The following is a 21,870-nucleotide window of genomic DNA, read 5'->3' as shown; positions in this document are numbered from 1 at the left end:
CTCCGTGCTTCAGAATAATGTCTTCTACGAGGAACAGTGAAATTTTGAGAGCTTTGCTGATAGTTGAGATGGTGAGGGAGTCAGTACAGGCTATTATCCATCAATTCCCATTTGTCGAATTTGGGAACCTCTGCAAGAGGTCTGTTCCAGTCTGGTGAAATGGTGCTGCTGCAGGCAGAATTGGTAGCAGGTGCCCTGGAGGTAATTGTGGCACAGGATTCCATCACTGGCTTTCCCTACAGTGGTTCACATAATGTCTAAAGGATCAGTAGAGACCTGGCCAGTGTTGCCTGTGCCTGATTTCTCTCTAGATACTTCACAAATTCCAGGTGACCAGATGTTGGAGTGCTGTAGATGAACTGGGATGACGAACAACCATTTGAGCTCAACTGGATTGTATTTCTTCTTATAAAGTGTTATGTTTGTTAAGTGTTGGTTTTTCATTCTTCAAGGCTTTTATGGTTTTCAACAATGCTGGGCCTTCCCACTGTTCAAGATCAATGTCATTTAATACAGCGATGACTGAGATTTTGTCCATGCTGCTGTATTCTGTTGCTAAGAGTCCTTGAAAGGCAATCAACATCCATGAATTTGCATCCATTTTTATATACCAATGCAACAATATACTCCTGAAGGCTCAATGTCCAAGTAAATACAGTTGGAACTTGTTAATGACCCAAACATCTGCAAAGCATTATTTCTCAGTTGCAGAGTAGTTGCTTTCAGATTTGGAGAGTACTATGGAAGCATAAACTATCGCCTATTCGACGCCTTCCTGGATTAGTACTCGAACTGCACCTATCCCATAACTGATAAAGTCATCACGCTTATCGTGCAATGCTAGGGCTGGAGAAGACATTAATGCCTTTTTAAGATTAAGAAAAGATCTTTCTTGCACCTTGTTTCAGAAAATTTGTTGACTCCCTGCAGTAGTTCTTGCAACAGACGTGCTTTGGCACAGGAGTCTTTCATGAATCACCAGTAGTAAGGGCACATTCCAAGAAAACTGCTCACATCACAAATGTACCAGAAAGTTGGAACACCTTCAGCTGTTCTTATTTTCTCAATGTTGGGACAGACTCAGTCATCAGTAACTAGGTGCCCCAAGAGTTTTGTTTCTCTGATGGTAAAGAGAGGAGTTTTGCTATTTAGGGAGTAAAATAACTGATGATGGTCGAAGTAGAGAGGATATAAAATGTAGACTGGCAATGGCAAGGAAATCATTTCTGAAGAAGAGAAATTTGTTAACATCTAGTATAGATTTAAGTGTCAGGAAGTCGTTTCTGAAAGTATTTGTATGGAGTGTAGCCGTGTATGGAAGTGAAACATGGACGATAACCAATTTGGACAAGAAGAGAAGAGAAGCTTTCGAAATGTGGTGCTACAGAAGAATGCTGAAGATAAGGTGGGTAGATCACGTAACTAATGAGGAGGTATTGAATAGGATTGGGGAGAAGAGAAGTTTGTGGCACAACTTGACTAGAAGAAGGGATCGGTTGGTAGGACATGTTTTGAGGCATCAAGGGATCACAAAGTTAGCATTGGAGGGCAGCGTGGAGGTTAAAAATCGTAGAGGGAGACCAAGAGATCAATACACTAAGCAGATTCTGAAGGATGTAGGTTGCAGTAGGTACTGGGAGATGAAGAAGCTTGCACAGGATAGAGTAGCATGGAGAGCTGCATCAAACCAGTCTCAGGACTGAAGACCACAACAACAACAACAAAGAGACGCTTTTTCACATTGAGGCAGAGACCAGCAGTTTGAACACTCATCGGTATGATTGTTCGGTGGCTTATATGTCCTTCAAATACCATCAAAAAAATATCACTTCATCCAGATAGCAAATACATTTAAGGTGCTGAAACAGGTTGTCCATCATACATTCAAATATAGCTGCAGCATTATATGGTTCATCATTTTGAATTCATAGAGGTCATTAAGAATTATGAAGGCAGTGTTTTCCCAGTTAGCCTTGTCAACCATGATTTGTCAGTAGCCTGTATGCATGTCCACAGCTGAGAAAGACTTTGCTCCTCTCAAACAGTCTAGGGTGTCTTCAGTGCACATCGAGGGGTAGACATTGTTTTTCATGATTTTGTTCAGCCATCAGTAGTCAATACAGAAACACAGTGTGCCATCCTTCTTCATCACAAGAATGACAGGAGAGAACTAAGGACTCTCTGAAGGTTCAAAGATGTCATCTTTCAGCATCTTCTTCCATTTCCTCCTCCAGATTCTCCAGCATTCAGCCAGTGACACCACATATGGGCACTGGCTAATTGGTGAAACCTCATTGTTGATGCTGTATTTTGCCATGGGCCATTTGTTCTGTCTTTTCTCTACTCCAGATTTCAAAGCACCTGAAAACTAACACATGACACTCGCTGATGTTCCTCAGTCAGGCCAGTTTTTATTGTGAGTTTGATACTAGGTGCCTCCACCCGTTGTCTGTAGTACATGCAGAACACAATACTTTGTCTGTGGGATTAAGCTGCCTCTCTTGGACTAGTTCAGCTGTCTCTGTGCTCATGCCCTTAGGGATGAGTTGTGGTCTTTCGTCTATCAAAAGAGCAGTGTGCGAAGTCTTCAACAACTACTGTAGAAGAATATTATTATAGTATCTCTCTCAGACCATCAGAAAGTCTGGTCATATGTAAAGACTGTTAATGATACCAAAATTAGTGTCCAAACATTCATGAATGAGGCTGCGACTAAAACTGAGAGTATCAGACCAAAAACAGAAATGGTGAACTCTATTTTCAAATGTTCCTTTATAAGTGAAATGCCAAGGGTATTTCACTAATTTAATTCTTGCACCACTGCAAAAATGAGTGCTATAGATATTAGTGTCAGTGGTGTTGAGAAACAGTTCAAATCAATAAAATTAAACAAAACTTCAAGGTGCAATAGAAAACCTATCAGATTTTATACCAAATTTGTTGCTGAATTAGTCTCTCTTTTAACTATATTTTACAGTAGATCCCTTGAGCACGAGCCCCCAGCCATTGCGGCTGATGCCCCCCTCCACAGCTTTTCCACCATTTCAGGAAACAAAGGCATATTATGAAACAGGTGTGTGATGTCTGTAACCTCATTTCATAACATTTCAGATATAGGCTCCATTGTTGCAAAAATATTTTTTCCTTGTTGTGGATTGCATCTGAGATGTTTCATTTGCTTCAAAAACTTGCAGCATTGAAAGACGCATCAGTGTTGTCATTTTCTGAAATGTGTGACTTGCTTAGTACTTATTATATTAAGCCAACCCACATGGTGGTTTCCCATATGGAGTTCCACCAGCTGCAAAAGAAACCAGGCCAATTCTATCAAGAGTGGTAGCCGATCTCAGTGGGCTAAGCAGGAACTGCAAATTTGTGTGCGCTCATTGCCAGTACTCGTATGCTGAGTGTCCGATTCATGACATCATCGTTTGTTCTATCCCGGACAGAGAGGTCCATCAGGAGGCATTGTGTTTAGAAGATCCTACAGTTGAGGAGGTTTTGGTTATCACTAACACTTTCGAAGTGACACAAGCTGCATCTGAACAGTTTGAGGATGTCATAGACATTGTGCAGTGCACTTGTTGGCACAACATTTTGTGGCATACCCTGACGCACTCAATTTGTTCCTCTAATTAATTTTGGTCACAATCAGAAGTTGCTGTTTTCTGCTATTGTTTCCTATCGTGTCCTGACTGTTTCTGTGTACACTCCTGGTGACGCTGCACGCATGGTCATGCCATGTATGCCACTTGCTGTAAACAAGGTCATGTGGTCACAATCTGTCGTAGCTCCACGTGCAGTTGGGTCTGGGATGCAGATGCGGAATTCACAGATGTGCATAGTATTGCACCAGTCCATGGCCATAAGTTCAATGTACCTAGTAAGATTTACATTACACTGTTGATTCAGCATCAACCGTTCCATTTCCAAGTCAACACTAGGTCCTCCGTGTCTCTCGCGAACCTGGAAACATACCATCTACTGGTGTGACCTACTCTGCCCTCCACAAATTGTCATTTGGTCGGTTATGGAACTAGTTCATTCCTGTTCAAGGAGAGTTCACCATCAACATCAAGTATCAGCTTATTGGAAGGGCAATCATGCCACTGGGTAAACAGCAGGTTCCTGCCACAGATGCGTCCCAGTATGGACTCGGGCTGTTATGTCTCCCGGGAGGCTGAATCTGAACAACCTCTAGCATATGCCTCCAAAGAAGTCAACGGCTGCTCAACACAATTATTTGCAAGTAGAAAAGGAAGCATTGGGGATTATCTACATGGTCCACAAATTCTACATTTTCCTTTGTGGAAACGAATTCCATCTCTTCACTGACAAAGCACTTGCGGTGCTTTTCGGCCCCTGTTCTTGGCTTCCTGACAGGACTACAGAAAGACTTCAATGGTGGGCTTTATTTTTGAATGCACATTCAGTACAAGATTCATAATCATCTCACTGCTCATCATGCCAGTGCAGACGTGCTGTCACGCTTACCCATTCATCCTGGCTCCGAATTCAACAAAACAGAAGTTTTGTGTTTCCAAGTAAATTATCTTGTGCAGCAGGCATTGGATAGGCCCCAAGTCACAGCAAAAGGCATAGAAAAAGACAGTCAGCAAGATCCATCACTCCGTCCGGTGTCTCATTTTCTGTCAAAATGTTGGCCTGAATTGCTGCATACTAAGACTCGTGCCTACTTGGCAATTTTTTCCTCCTTCATAGTCGTCGCGCGGTGGTTGATGGAACTCACTCCCCACTACAGATTCAGACAAAGTCCGCCTTGTCATACTGCTGCTCCTGCAGTCTCGGATTCCTCCACGGCCGGGGGGGGGGGGGGGGGGGGGTAACTTGCACGAATATACTAGTGAGGCATTTTGTCTGGCCCAGCATTGATTCAGCAATTGAGAAGCTGGTCCACAGGTGCAAACAGTATGCCGAGCATCAGGCAACCCCCCCCCCCCCCTCCAAAACTTCTGCTTCACGACCCAATCGTGATCAGCCTTAAGACCGCATCTATAAGGCGCATTCAAAAACAAATGAGCTGGAGGCATAAATACGGAAACCAGTACCTGTATGTTAGAAGTATTGACCATGACTGTTGAGACACTTGTCCCACTGTGACACAAGGCAGTGAATGCCTCTGTCGTAAAATTCCCAGAGCTGCAATGTTAACCAGTTCTGCATGTACAGCTGGACATAGTCATCTGAGGTGAATCGTTTGCCCCTCAGAGCCTTTTTAAGGGAACCAAAAATGGCATAATGACAGGGAGACATGTCCAGACTGTATGGAGGGTGGCAGAGAACCTCCCATTTGAATTTTTGCACAAGTGCCGTGACTGTGTTGGCCGTATGAGGCTTTGCATTTTCATGGAGCAGAATGGCCCCACAGGTGAGATTGCCTGGTCGTTTTGATTTGATCGCTCGGCAAAGGGTGGTCAAGGTTTGCAAGTAATGCTGGACATTCGCTGTTATCCTGTGCTGCAGGAAATGAATCAGAAGAGGGCCATCTTGGTCAAAGAAGAACGTCAGCATAACCTTTCCTACACTCGTGTGGATGGCCTTGGCTTTTTTTTGGTGGTGGTGACTCTGAATGCTTCCACTGGAGACTTTGTTGTTTTGATTCTGGTTTGAAGTGATGACACCATGTCTCGTCTCCAGCCACCACTCGTGCCAGGATCGCATTCCCTTCCCGAGCATAGCACTGCAGATGAGCAAGACAGTGGGCCATTCGATATGTATCCTGGTGTGATTGAAGACTGTGGGGCACCCGTTGGGCACACACTTTGCGCATGTGCAGTTGTTACTTCATGATGTTGTGAACACTTCTGATGCTCAGTCCGACCAGGGTGGTCACTCGGCGGTCCTGGGTAATGAGTGCATCCACCAGCTGGACAATGTCATCAGTAATGCAGTGTGGTGCTCCAGACTGTGCATCATCAACCAATGACACCTGTCCTTCCTTGAAGCGCTTGTGCCATGCCTTGACCCTTGCAAGGGACATGCACTGTTCACTGTACACTTATGACATTTTTCTATGAATGTCCATTCCTCCTACTCCTTCCACTGTCTGAAAACGAACAATACCTCTTTGCTCTTCTGTTGACACCTCCATGTCACTGTTTGCAATGTGACTGGCAACATTGGATGATTGATACATGCTACTGCTAGCTCTGTATAGTCATGTGACGTGCACGTGTGCCCTCTAGCGATGGGTTGTGAACTTCCAATCTCTGGTCGAAACCACACCTCATTACGTTACACACGCCATGATGTTACCCTCCTGTCACTGGTTTGCTCATTCCAGACTCCGGCTAATTTCTTTTTGAATGCCCCTTATACATTGATTTTGTAAGTCCTTTCTGTCATTCCATATGTTTAGTTGTGGTGGATGCACTATCAAATTAGCCACATGTCATGCGGATGTGCTCCACTTCAGCAGAAGCTACAGTGCGGGCTCTAACACAGAATTTTGTGAGTGAACAATTGCCATGGACAATTGTCTCCAGTTACGGCCCACAGTTTGCCTCAGAGAGCCTTCCTGCAGGCGATGCCCACTCCTACACCCAAGGACCCAAGAATTGGGTGCCACGGAGACTCCTTCCCTGGATGAGCCAGTGGGCGTCGAGATGAAGCAATGGCCCGCTTTGGCCCTCAGCAAGTGTCTGACAGCAGCACACCAAATGCCTCCCGCTCATCAGAGCACCAGGCAGATGTTCGCCTGTCATTGTTGCCTCCCTCTCTTACTACCACATGGTCCACAGAACCCCCATGCACGGGGTCGGCTGACAACTGCATACTGACTAATGTTATGGTTAGAGTAACATTAACACAACAGTTTTTTTATGCAGTGGTTGTCAATAAAGAGTGTACATTCAACAGAGTTTCTCTCACTATTTCATATAATTATTTTAGCAATTCAGAGTGGTGATGTTGGTTAACTGTAGTACCCTGGGGAATGAATTCATGGTGGACGATCCCCTTGATCTCGAAAAAACAAACCAATGATGTCTTCACATGGGATCTCACCTGCATTGCTTTCTTTGGTCTTGTTGATGAAGAATTCCTCCATTGGCTGGATTGTTGCTTCATTTCTGGGTCATATCCATAACACCACAATGTATCCCCTGTGATGACCTTTGCATCAAAATCCAGATCAATTTCTGACTGTTCTGGCTCATTCCGACAATTGTTGCTGCTGATTCCCTAACAGGGAACAGAACCTGATATTGGCATGTATTTAATGTCTGCCTTTGAAAAATTGCCAAACATGTGAAACACCACATAGTCACAGTGGTCATAATAATGTTTTCACACCAGTGCCACATGACATCTGATTCAAAACGTTGCCTAGTGAAGAGACCTGTAGAAGTAGAATTCAGAACTGATGTTGTACTGACTGCCAGAGAAAAATTCTCATTACTTTTGCCCCCCCCCCCCCCTCCCCTTGTACGTTGGTTTCAGTTTTACATATAATAAAGAACAGATTTTATTTGCTCCTCATAAGTTATTAATAATGCATAATTGTTAATTAGAAATAAATGAAAAGGATTATCTATATTATTAAATGGGTAATCTGGAGCACAGTTACACTATCCCAGCCCCTGTTGCAGGTTGCATATCTAACAGCTCCCAGGCGCAACACAAATTTTGTTTGCAATATTTCAAATTGTTATTAACTTAAATTAAAAATTCTGTCATAATCAGTTCATTAAGAGGTATAATATTACATTAAAGGCTTAACAGAGTGAGACAAGTATTACATGTAGAAATTGTGTACATGTCTTGAGGCAGTGTAGCTCATGACGTGCAAATTAAAATTACTCACATTCATCTAGTACCAGAGAATGAGAGCCCTTAGTTATGTCTGAGACACTTGACACATAATATCAAACATTAACAAAACTTAATCATGTACTATGTTTTTGCTACTTGTGCAGTAAAACATTAGCATCAGGCATGACTTTTTAATTTATTACTTCCTTACTACTAACTCCATTCCCAACACATTTTGCAGACAGTATCCACATAAACCACTGAATGTACCTGCAAAATTATGTATTTGTACAACACAGTTCAGGAGATAAAGCATCATAAACATTGAGATGCATAAAAAACTAACTTTTACTTAAAGTGGAGTGCAAATTAACCAGACTATATTCATCCAGTGCTTTGTAATGAGAGCTCTTAGTGACTTCCAATAAACTTTAAACATAATTTCAAACCGTTTCTAAACTTTTTCTTGCTAAAATGCTTAATGTTAAATATCTGACACATTAACTCGTATGTAAAGTAATCAGAATTCTAAAGCTGTTTTAAACAGCAGAGTTCTATTCTTTAAAGAATCAATTGTTTTATTGGTAATTAAAAGTCGAGAAAAAAATCCCTTCGTAGGAACTGTATTTATATTTTTTAATTTTACATTACATTTTATTGCTTTGAGTGAAGCAAACTCAGTGGTTATCTCTCTGAGATCAAGTTTAGCTGCTGTGTTGTATTCTATCTACAAGATAGCTAAATTTCACGGCTTTTACCTATGTCCATCCTTATGTAGCTTTATATCATCTTTAACATCTACATCTACATCTACAGCTACATGGTTTCTCTGCAATTCACACTTAAGTGCCTGGCAAGGGGTTCATTGAACCATTTTCATACTACTTCTCTACCATTCCACTCTCAAATGGCGCAGGGGAAAAAGGAAAATCTACATCTTTCTGTTTGAGCTCTGATTCCTCTTATTTTATTATGATGATCATTTCTCCCTACTTAGACAGGTGTCAACAAAATATTTTCACATTCAGAAGAGAAAGTTGGTGATTGAAATTTCGTAAATAGATCTCGCTGCAAAGAAAACGGCCTTTGTTTCAGTGACTGCCACCCCAACTCGCGTGTCATATCAGTGACACTTTCCCCCCTATTGCGTGATAACACAAAACAGGCTGCCCTTCTTTGCACTTTTTCAATGTCCTCTGTCAATCCTACCCGGTAAGGATCCCACACCGCGCAGCAATATTCCAGCAGAGGATGGAACAAGTGTAGTATAGGCTGTCTCTTTAGTGGGTTCATCACATCTTCTAAGTGTTCTGCCAACAAAGCACAGTTTTTGTTTCGCCTTCCCCACAATATTATCTATGTGGTCTTTTCAATTTAAGTTGCTCGTAATTCTAATTCCTAGGTATTTAGTCAAATTGGCAGCCCTTAGATTTGTGAGATTTGTCGTATACCCAACATTTATCGGATTTCGTTTAGTACCCATGTGGATGACCTCGCACTTTTCTTTGTTTAGTGCCATTGGAATTGATCGTCTGATGATTTTACTAGACAGTAAATTACAGCATCATCTGCAAACAATCTAGGGGGGCTGCTCAGATTATCAACTAGGTCATTTATGTAAATTAGGAACAGCAGAGAGCCTATGACACTACATTGCTTCTGTGCTACTCGATGAGTTACCATCTATCACTACGAACTGTGACCTCTCTGAGAGGAAATCATGAATCCAGTCACACAACTGAGATGATACTCCATATGCACACAATTTGATTAATTGAGGAAGGGTATCAAAAGCCTTCTGGAAACTAGGAATATGGAATCGATCTGAGATCCCTTGTTGGCAGCACTCATTACTTCATGGGAATAAAGAGTTAGCTGTGTTGCACAAGAATGGTATTTTCTGAATCTGTGTTGGTTATGTATCAATAAGTCATTTTCTTCGAGGTGATTCGTAATGTTAGAGTACAGTATATGCTCCAAAATCCTACTGCAAATTGAGGTCACTGATATGGGTCTGTAATTCAGTGGGTTACTCCTATTTCCTTTCTTGAAGACTGGTGTGACCTGTGCTACTTTCCAGTCTTTAGGTACAGACCTCTCGTCAATTGAGTGGTTGTATATGATTGCTAAGAAAGGCGCTATTGTGTCTGCATACTTTGAAAGGAACCTGATTGGTATACCATCTGGACCGGAAGACTTGCCTTTCTTAAGTGATTCGAGTTGTTTCGCGACGCCTAAGATATCTACTTTTATGTCACTCATGCTAACAGCTGTTCTGGTTTCGAATTCTGGAATATTTAAGTCATCTTCTTTTGTGAAGGAATTATGGAAAACTGTATTTAGTAACTCCGCTTTAGTGGCACCATCATCAGTAACATTTCCATCACTATCGCGCAGTGACGGTATTGACTGTTTTTTTGCCACTGGTGTACTTTACATAGGACCAGAATCTCTTTGGGTTTTCTACCATATTTTGAGACAATGTTTCATTGTGGAAACTATTAAAAGCATCTCGCATTGACATACGAACTAAATTGCGAGCTTCTGTGAAACGTAGCCAGTCTTGGGGATTCTGCGTTCTTCTGAATTTGGTATGATTTTTTCGTTGCTTCTGCAACAGTGTTCTAACGTGTTTAGTGTACCATGATGAATCAGTCCTGTCTCTATTAACTTATGCGGTATGAATCAATCTATTGCTGTCGATACTGTATCTTTGAATTTGAGCCATATCTGCTCTACACTTACATAATTAGCTTGGAAGGAATGGAGACTCTCTCTTAGGAAGGCATCAAGCGAATTTTTATCTGCTGTTTTAAATCATGAACTAATTGTTCAAAGTAATTCTCAGAGAAAGCATTTAGTACAATTTTGGAAGATGTTTTCTGTCTACCACCGGCTTTGAACATGTATTTTCGCCAACAAATTGAGGGTAGATTGAAGTCTCCACCAATTATAACTGTATGAGTGGGATACTTATTTGTTATGAGATTCAAGTTTTCTTTGAACTGTTCAGCTATTATATCATCTGAATGACATTCAAGTTTTCTTTGAACCGTTCAGCTATTATATCATCTGAGTCGGGGGTCGGTAGAAGGAGCCAATTATTATTTTGGTACGGCTGTTGAGTATAACCTCTACCTATAGCAGTTTGCAGGAACTATCTATTTCAACTTCACTACAAGATAAGCTACTACCAACAGACACAAACACAGCACCACCTACTTTGTTTAATCTATCCTTTCTGAACACAGTTTGCGCCTCTGTAAAAATTTCAGCAGAAATTATCTTCGGCTTTAGCCAGCTTTCTGTTCCTATAATGATTTCAGCTTCAGTGCTTTCCATCAGCGCTTGAAGCTCTGTTACTTTTCCAAGACAGCTACTAGAATTTACAACTACAATACCGACTGTTACTTGGTCGATTCTTGTCATTTCTTTGCCCTGTACCCTGTACCTGGAGCCCTTTCTGATCTTTCCCGAGACTGTCTAACCTAAGAAACCGCCCAGTCCACACCACACAGCCCCTGCTACCCGTGTAGCCGCCTCCTGTGTGTAGTGGACACCTGACCTATTTAGCTGAACCCAAAACCCCACAACCCTATGGTACAAGTCAAGGAATCTGCAGCCTACGTGGTCGCAGAACTGTCTGAACCTCTGATTCAGACCCTCCACTCGGCACTGTACCAAAGGTCCGCAATCGGTCCTGTAGACGATGCTGCAGATGGTGAGCTCTGCCTTCATTTTGCTAGCAAGACTGACGGTCTTCACCAACTCAGATAGCTGCCGGATACCAGAGATAATCTCTTCCAATCCATAGTGACACACGTCATTAGTGCCGACGTGAGCCACCACCTGCAGTTGGCTGCACCCTGTACCCTTCATGGCATCCAGAAGGACACTTTCTACATCTTGAATGACTCCCACGGGTATGCACACGGAGAACACATTGGCTTTCTTCCCACTCTTAGCTGCCATATCCCTAAGGGGCTCCATCACTCACCTCACTCACCTAACACTGGAGCTCCCAATGACAAGCAATCCCACCCTCTGCGCTTGTCCAGACCTCTCAGGAAGACTGGCCACTACCGCAACAGGCTAGGCTGCCCTTGCTGGCTCAGAAGTACTTTCAGCAGTGGGCAGTACCTCAAACCTGTTACGGAGACGTAAGGGTACAGCCTTGCGGCCAGCACCAACTTTCGCCTTCCGCCCAGGGATTCGTGACCCTGCCACGGTTCGCCAATCACCGTCAGGCAAGTGTCGACCAGCAGGGACATCCAAATCTGAGGGCGCAGTGGCATAAGAGATCCCAGGCGATGCTACAAGTTCCAGAGGTACTAAAGCACTCGCCTCGGGTGTCCCAGTGTCACCGCGGCCTAGGGCAACGGCCTGGAGCCTGTCGACCACAGCCAACACAACTTCCAGCTGTTTATGGACAGTGACTAATTCCCCCTGAATGCATACACAACAGGCACAGTCCTTTTCCATCCCTAACAATTTTTTCCTCTCTTTTATCTCACAAGCCATTCAAAACAAACAGATGACTGACAACTACGCGAATTTACACTATACGGGTACTAAAACGCGATGCTACAAGTCTCAAATACTATAATACACCCGAAATTTGTGAATTAAACTATGCAAGTACCCAAAAACATGCAAAGAAATTAAGAATTAAACTATGAAACAAATAAGTGAACTAAGAGTGTATGACTCCTTGCTGGCTGCTGCTTATCCAACAGCGGCAGGGAGCTCACTGGCTGTGACCAACCGACACTGGCCGTTCAAAACAGAAACAGGTGACTGACGACTACGCGAATTTATATTATTCAGGTACTAAAACGTGATGCTACAACTCTCAAATACTATAATATGCCCGAAATTTGTGAATTAAACTGTGCGAGTACCCAAAAACACACTAAGAAATTAAGAATTAAACTATGAAACCAATAAGTGAGCTAAGAGTATATGACTCCTTGCTGGCTGCTGCTTATCCAGCGGCAGCAGGGAGCTAAAACTGTATTCACAAGATGCCACAGTCACTGGCATTGTCATAAACGACCTCTGAACTATTTTGATGTTTTGATAAGCACCTTGTAACCCACATTTGAGAAAAAAAAGAAAAACAAAACCTTCAAATGTGAAGCTGTGTTAGTGCTCATCAGTTCCTTTGCCTGGAACTTGAAAGCAGCTATTTTGTTAACTGTCTGCACTGTATCAATATCTCTGCTGTATTTGGCACCAAAATCAGGTGCACATTTTTAAATTTAAAATACAGAACTTTGATTTAAGGTGTTTTCTGACAGCGAATAGAAGTTATATGAAGTGGTGTGATAAATGTGAAATCTATTTTTGATATCACTTATTGTTCTGTCAGAATTCTTTCAACAACTTCTTAGCACAGACCAAGTGTGCCTTGCATTTACCCACATCAATAGCTATCCTTCTTACCTTCCTCGACATTTTAATGGTATACCTGCAATGAAAGGGTATAGAATCAAAAACATATTTGTCTTTGGGTATGTATCAGAGCACTCATTCTTGACATAACTGCTTACTATTTTACGCATGTACAAATGACATGTTTGTATGGTCATTATTGGCAGGCTCGGTGAAACTATACATCCATTGTCATTTGATACAAAAACTGCATGTATTAAACATTTGGTACAGTGCTTAGCAGAGGAACTTAAGGCTTTTGATGCTTTAGAGTTTCATTCATGCCAGGATATCAGCAAAACAAGTAAGACATACTTTCGGTAGTTTTACAACACAAAATGCTTGAGCAGAGCAGCCGATGACCAACTTAGATGAATAGAGTACAGCTGTTTAGAGGCACAAAGATTAACAATCACAACAGAAGGCTTATTCTTGAATTCTTTTTTATTTAAACAGATAATCATACAAACCAAAAGTTGGGTGTAGTAAAAGTACTGCTTGTAAATTGCATAACCATTCCACCTTTTTCTTGCTTCCTCCACCATCACGTCTGACTCCAGTCTTTGGTTGGGAGAAATCAGAATCTTTCATTCAGTTAATTTGTTTGCTTCAGCACCTGCTCACCTACCTTTGAGATCATGCAGTACCATAGCTAAGCAGTACCATTTTTTAACATGGGTGAACAATTTGTGCAGCAGCTATGTGAACCAAACATATTATTACCACATAAACCACATTACTGATAGATGTCTGTTTGGTAGTAGCTGTTTCTTTATGGTGCTTCTTGGATGAAATGACACCGACAGCAGTGTGAATGAGGTGTAGGAGAACATGTGGAATGCTCTCAGTTAATTCTGAAATCCTCTTTCTTTCTTGTGTTTTTCTGCCAGTTTTGAACATCCTCTGTACCTGTGCCTTTGGTGGAGGCCTATCTTGCCACTGCCATGTCGACATTGTGTCTCATTGCTTTGAACAAGAGAATGGTGTTACTAAAGGTAGTGTTTTAAGTATAACTTTCTGTAGCATGGCAACTAATAGGACAACAGCGACAGCAAGAACCCCTGTTCTGTGTTCCTTGTTTTTGGACAACTACTACACCCCCCCCCCCTCCCTCCTCTAACACTGCAGAGCAATCTCCTAGTTGCAATCGACAGTTTTAATTCTGGAGGAACAGTTGGAGAAGAATCATTTCAGTTACCCAACTGTGAAATATGCTTGCATACTTTTTAACCATTCACATTCTCTGTTTTTAATTTTACTAAATTGGGAATGTGGGACACTGTTGCTGATATTTGATTTACAGGAATAAGGCCAATAAATCAAATATCAGGAACAATGCAAATAGCATCCATAAAAGTCTGCATTCTGTATGGGATACTGTTCCAAATTTTTTTAAAAAAAAGGAAAGAAAGAAAGAAAAGGAAAACAAGCTGAGAGGTCTCTGGGTCCCATATTTATTTTTAAGCTTACTTGTTCGCCACACTTCTGAGACCTAAAAGCAGAATCCCTAAAAGTATTGAGTCTTTTAAAAAGCATCTGTCATAGTTCATGGCAAGTAAACTGAATTCTGTTTACTCGAGTTTTGCACAGTTTTCGTGTAATCCTGGTTTGTGTATGGTCTGTCACAATACCCTATTTAAAAACGTCAGGCATGGTGCACCAAGAGAGAACTAGTCTGACCACTAGGACATTTATGATTTGTGACTAGCCCTATTCCTAGCATCTGTGCTTGGCTGGTGAACAACCATTTAACATGGTGTGACAAACTTATAAAATATTACCTATGATACAGACACTTGAATATCATACCATTGCTCAACCACTGATGAAGTACTTTTCACTAATCAGCTACAAGTAATAAAGCTTTGGTATTAGTGCAGAGAACCATCTTTTAAAAATGGGTATGGAACATATCAGAGTTTCAAACCAGGGATGTCCAAAATCACCTCATTGCATCCTTAACATGCCAGTACTATATTTTTGTCAGATATTAAGAAAGGAAGATGTAAATTTTATGTCTTTATTTTACATCATTTTATATTTGATTTGATTTGGTTTCTTAATCAGTCTAACAACTTTCATTGTATGGATTTCATCTTTCAAAACAAACACAAATTAGCAGCTTAAATTTAATTTCTTACACTATATTTGACAAACATTATTCTTTCATTCTGTAATTACATTTATTTTTTAGCCTTATAGAAGTATTCACTCTCGTGTAATACAGAACTTCTTAAATAAAGTGACTTTTTTAAATCGGGTACTGTATTACCATATAAAAACTTTCATTTTCTAAATAATTCTTTAGTTTTGAATATCAGCAATGCAGGAAAAGATAGATTGCTACTTACTGTAAAGGTGACATGTTAAGTTGCAGACAGGCACAATTAAAATACACTTACACATATGTTTTTGGCCACAGCCTTTATCTGTGATAGAACAGATTTTATCTTTAGTATCTTCACAGGCGTGACAGTGCTACTAAACAACACTTTTGGCACAAGGTATGGTATGGGCCAACAGTGGCTCAACAACCAGCTGGGGAACAGAAACCCACAAGAGGATATGAAACTTGCCATGCGAGTCAGTCTGCAGGGACGCAGGAAGTCTGAAACCCCGTAGAAACAGTCATGTGGACAAACACAACATGCGGTAGGTGTGGAATGACTGAAATGATGGAAATGACATGAGGCACAAAAGTGAGGTCCACAGTGGTTGAACTCAGCATCAGAACTGCCTTCTCTGGCTTACTGTCACCGGGAGGTAAACACTTCTGTCAGTGGGTCTGCCCATACCACATGTCTCATCCTCCACCCACGGCAGTTGTCCACGCCAAGTCAGTTAATCTTCCCCCATTGCAATGTTCAGTGGTGGGAATACTGAATCCCTTCTCCGTAAAATGCCCATGTAGAGGTGAAAGTGGCCAGGCTTGAGCCTCGACCTTGGGCGCAGAAGTAGAGAGAGTGCTAACAACCCAGGAAGCGGACTAACAACTGAAGAAGACAGCACTAATGCTGCTAGCTCTACCAGAGGAGTGGAAATCTGCAAAGGTGGAGCCAGCAGTCTGTGGACCCAATATTACATCCAGTGGCAAGAGAGGAGAGGAGAGGAGAGGAGGAGGAGGAGGAGTAGGAGTAGGAAGGCAGGTCAGAATCCATGGGCTCCATATCATTAGGCATGGAAATTAGTCTCACTGAGGCCCAAGGCTGCAAGCAAAGGAAGTGTGTCAGAAGCAAGTGGCAACAAGGAAGCCCATCACCATAAGTGGGAGCCCGCACCTAGAACATCATTGTAACCATCCCTGCCACCTGTCAGCATTGATGACCCAACAGGGTGCAGATGCAACTGATTTGCATGGTGGATTAATGCTCCTGATCAACATGCACCACACACACCTACTGACCCTTGTGATCCACCGTGACACCTGGCAGCTGCCCCTGCCGCTGGTCGAAATAATGGGCGCAACCATCAGAAGGTTTTGTAAATGCTCTTCTTGTGAGGAGCCAACGACCCATATGTCATCATGGTACTTTACGTGACAAGGAATATCCTGAATCAACTGCTCCAAATATTTTTGATCAATTCCTGGTGCAGACAAGGTTCAAAAGGTAAGTAATTGAACTGGTAAAGCCCAAAGGGGGTGTTGAATACCAAGAAAGTCCAACAAGTTGCATGCATTCCAACTGCAGGTATGTATTGCGCAAGTTTATGTATGAAAAATACTAGCCCTCAACAACTTTGTCAACAACTCCAACCGTCACAGAATTGGATACCAAGAGGGTCCAAGAAGTTGCATGCATTGCAACTGCAGGTATGTATCGCGCAAGTTTATGTATGAAAAATACTAGCCCCCAACAACTTTGTCAACAACTCCAACCGTCACAGAATTGGATACCAATACATGAAACATTACGAGTTGCCCATCTGTTTAAAATCACTGCAAAGGCGCAATGCACCATCGGGCTTCTGTATCACCATCAAAGAGGTGGCCCACTGACTCAACAAAATAGGAGAAAAGACATCCAGATGCTGCCAATGCTGCAGCTTGGCCTTCATTGTGTCATTCTTGGAGAAGGGAATGGGTCAGGGGTGAGAAAATTTAACCACCATTGATGGCTTAAAAGAAGCAAGTTCCTTGAAATTTTCTACCTGACCCAAGGTATTCTCAAACAGCTGGTTGTAGGACTGTAGCAATGAGTCAAAATCTTGAAAAGGGAGCAATTGAATCATTAAATGGACTTTGTCAACTATCTGGATGTCAAAAAAGGAAAACGTGTCTAACCCAAAAATATTTTGTGCCAACGGAAAAGTGACCATTGACAATGTATGCAGAGAGGAAGAACTGCCCCTCCCCAAAGATATCCACTGTTTACCATAAAAGACAAAAAGACAACTTGACATAGAAGCTGTTTCAGTGCCAGGTAGCCCAAGAGCCTGTACATACCTTAAGTTAATGAGACTGACTGTCACTCCCATATCTACTGGGAGTTCAACTGGTCATCCATCCACTAATAGCATCAGAAAAATTTGCCAGGACGACACACACAGGGCGTCAGAGACAGCCCTGGAATACAGAGAAAACAAAGGAGCTTCTGATAACTGACCCACAGCTCACCAACTGTCACAAACAGTTGCTAAATGGCCTACCTGATGGCATGCCCCACACAAAACCCCATCATATAGGCTGTCTTGTCGAACATGCATCAAAAGACAGTTGGGTCAGGACCACTGGCTTGCCCAATGAGGGGAAGCAGAGTGACACTGAGGGCCTGAAAAATGCCACGGGCATGAATTATGACACTGCAGTTGACGCAAACCCGCCAAGCTCAATGTGGGCAAATAGCGCCACAATGCTGCTGCAACAGAAATGTTAATTGTGTCAACATATAGTGACATGGTGGGAGGGAAGTCCATCTGGAGAAACTGGTGGGGAATCAGGGACTGTTTACCATGCACACCTTATTGCACCACCTGCCAGTTGAGAGAGACATCCTTCGCCACCACCGAAAGCTCATTCGATCCCACAACCTGGGCAACATTAATTAAGGAAGGGTTGAACAAGGTCAGTGCTCTAGTTTGGACTTCAGGATCAGCTACTTAGCAGACAATCATGTTGTGAGTTAGCGAGTCTGCATATGAGGCAGCAATTTGAGACACTCTAAACAACACTTGCGTGAGAGACCCTGCAAATTGGTGATCAAGGGTGCATCCAACTGCCCTGGGTGATCTGAAATAACCAACAAAGTTTGTCACAGGAGTCTTTCTAGGGCTCAGTGAAGGGCTTCAAATTTTGCACAACTTCATGTAACCTTACACTGCTGGACAATGACAAGGCAGCTTTCTTGACTGGATTCACAGTACACCTTACTTAGCAGTGCAGCAAGAACCAATGCAGGTAACTTTCCCACCTTTCTGTAGACTCATTGAAACCACCAAACTGTGGCTGTAGAGGGGAAGAATACTACACAGCAGATGCCTGGTCTGCCACCTATGGGCATGAAGCAATTCCGCACTCTAACTTAGCAGTGCACATTTCTGCTCATGCTTATGTTGCTGCTGCTCCTTCCAGCTGTTCCTGCCAGCATTGCAGAAATGCCCGATCCATGATAGCCCATAATTAACACTATGAGAAGGGACAGAAAAAGTAGAAGCATCACACACATAAAAATGTCCTTTGTTGCCACTTTAGTATCTGTGCAAGTATGACAATGCCACTAAACAACACCATTGGTACATTTTACTGTGTGACCAATGGTGGCTCGACAAGCCAGGGAACAGAACCCACCAAGAGAAAATTAAAACTTGCTGTGCGAGTCAGTCTGTGGGGAATCAGAAAGTTCGGAAACTTGTGGAGACAAGCATGTGGATATACATAGTACATGGCAGGTGCGGGCGACTGATGATTGGGCATATGGGAACAGCGCAAGGGACAAGGTGAAATCCAGGGTGGTTGATCTCAGCATTAGAACTGTCCCACCCAGCCTACTGCCCCCAGCAGGTAGACACTTTTCTAAGGGGTTCTGCCTATACCATGCATCACATGTGCGCCCCACAGCAGGTGTCTGGATTATTCTGCTGTGATAACCATGCTAGCTGATCTGCCTCTGTTGCAGTTTCCACTGGTGGGGTACTAAAGTATCTACGGTATGTCTTTTATATGTTGTGGTCCAGTATTATATAAGTTAACAGTATTGTACAATAGCTCTGCTGAGTTTTAGCTTTATTTTTTGTGTCCAGATACAAATTACAGTTGTTTCTAGTTTCACTATCATGTACTAAATAATTTTAACATAGATTTTTTGTGTACATAATGCAGCTTCACAGTTTTATTATTGTATGCACCAACAATTCAAAATGGGAGGATTTGCTCATCAGTAACTTTCTCTGACCGTATCTTAAAATTCACAATGAGTACACTGTATTTAGTGCAGAGCTGCATGTGATACTGAAGGCATCATTACAATAAAAAGTTTCAGATAGTGTGATTTCCTTAGTTTATTACTGGTAATACAAGAAATATAACCATCAGTGAAAATTGTACCAATATATAGGCCTCTGTTGTCCTTCTACAACAACACAGAAACATATATATTATTTATGAAGTACTAATGTATGGGGGAAACCAGGAAAAATACCAAGCTAACATAGCAGTTTTATCAGTAGTTGTGGATCTGATGCTCTCTCTCTCTCTCTCTCTCTCTCTCTCACACACACACACACACACACACACACACACACAGGTATTTGGGTCTGTGGTGTGGATGTGTGTGTGAGTGCGTACTTCTGCCATCCATACCAGTGTCCTATATCTAGCCAGTGTGGTGGATCAGGACCGGTGTGGTACTTTTTGAGTTTTGTAGAGAACCATTACTATGGGTAAGCTAGCTCCACCACCCCCCTGCCAAAGCCCTCCCTCCCCCCACCTGTCTGGGCACAGAGTTGTGTACCCATTCTGAATGCATCTAGTGTATGTTGCATGATCAAATGCGACATCAGTTATAAAAGTGTTTGTGCATTGTGTGACTAATGCGGAACCTGGGAACCAGTCCACTATTTATCTAAGTGGATGCAACAGTTGTGTAAAAGCTGCATCCAGACTACCTAGCACACCTGTTCCTGTTGTTAATCTACAAGTCAAATTCAATCTGGGACAAGCAAACTTCCCCATATACCAGAAGCAGATGCTTTAAGGTGCTCAGCTATCTGTGTGGGTTGAGAGACTGTGCACTTAAGCTAGAACAAGAGTGGTAGTTTGAAATCTGGTAACATGTCTGTGCAGCTACATTTTTCTGATTAATTAACTTTTGCTTTGTGGCTGTACAAACTATTATATAAGTATATGATTTCTCTGTGTAGAATTTTGAATGGTAATTGTAATGCATATTGCCTCAATTGACTTGACTCTGCAGTTCTGTATGTTAAGTGACTGTGTACTAATCCACAGGTTTGGCATGTAATTCATATTGATGTTAGGATGGTTTCTGCCACTAAATATGTCCTTCATCTTAGCCAAAACTTAAGGTATATAAGAATGTCAAGTCATTATCTCGGTAAAATTACATATTAAGTCCTTGGTTTCCTAATAATTGGCTGACGCTGAGGTCAGGGGAAAGCTAGGTCATACCACTTTCATAAGATTATGTCTAGTAAGCGTTACATATAGTTACAGAATTATAAACAAAATTTTATATTATGTTCTGCTAAATGGGCTTAAAATCAAAATGTTTTCAAATACATGTCAATGGAATTACTTGAGCAGCCGCTATTATGAAGTAAGATGGAGAGATAGGAAGTAGAGATAGTAAAAATCTTCATGCGTATAAAACATTCTAGCAACTTACAAGGTACTCAGAAATTCCTATTCCATACTTCTCGGGCTTGTAGAGGGAAGTGAGTATGTAATATTCTGTATAGGAACCCATATCGGAAACATCATCCAATGATGATACAGAGCATCGTAGTTATAGGTGCTGGTGCTTGTAAATGTATGTATATACAGAGTGATTCCCTGATGTTAGAAGTTATAGGTGCTGGTGCTTGTAAATGTATAATACAGAGTTATTCCCTGATGTTGCTACAAACTTTCTAGGATGCTGTAGATGGATAAATTTATCGAATTGAGGTAAGGATCCCTGGTTTGGAAATGAACGAGATGAAAGTTATAAGCAAAGTTGTTTTGATACCTCTGGCAGAAGAATACATGTACTGTTACCATTGTTGCCAAGAATGTAGGGTATGCATCTTTCAGAGGTGGTAGTATGGACCAAAACAAGAAACAATGTCAAGTAAACATAGGCTCTAAAATGTGTACCTTAACAGCTATGAGCACTTGTTCAGTAGAGGAGATGTGTTTCACAGTAGTGTAGACAAACTAGTGCTCATAGCTCCTCAGGTATGCATTTTAGAGCCCATGTTTACTGGACATTTCTTCTTCGTTTTGGTCCATACTGCTGCCTCTGAAAGTTACATACCCTACATTCTTAGCAACAACAGTAGCGGTACATGTATTCTATGTCGTATGTATCAGAACGATTTTCACATGTAACTTTCAACTCGTTCATTTCAGAATCAGAGAGCCCTACCTCAGTTCCATACATTTATCCCTCTCCATCATCCTAGAAAGTTTGTAACATCATCACAGAATCACACTGTATATACATTCAT

General features: G+C 41.9%; 1 protein-coding gene across 6 annotated transcripts in view; it reads left to right on the top strand.

Annotated features, from left to right (window-relative positions):
* Positions 1 to 21,870, top strand: part of LOC126237164 (BRCA2-interacting transcriptional repressor EMSY-like) — a 409,828-nt gene that overhangs the window by 246,395 nt on the left and 141,563 nt on the right. The gene's annotated exons all lie outside the window — the stretch shown is intronic.

This window comes from Schistocerca nitens, chromosome 2 (genome assembly GCF_023898315.1).
Source record: "Schistocerca nitens isolate TAMUIC-IGC-003100 chromosome 2, iqSchNite1.1, whole genome shotgun sequence".
In the NCBI taxonomy this organism is placed as follows: domain Eukaryota; kingdom Metazoa; phylum Arthropoda; class Insecta; order Orthoptera; family Acrididae; genus Schistocerca; species Schistocerca nitens.
This window is presented reverse-complemented; position numbering and strand designations above follow the sequence as displayed.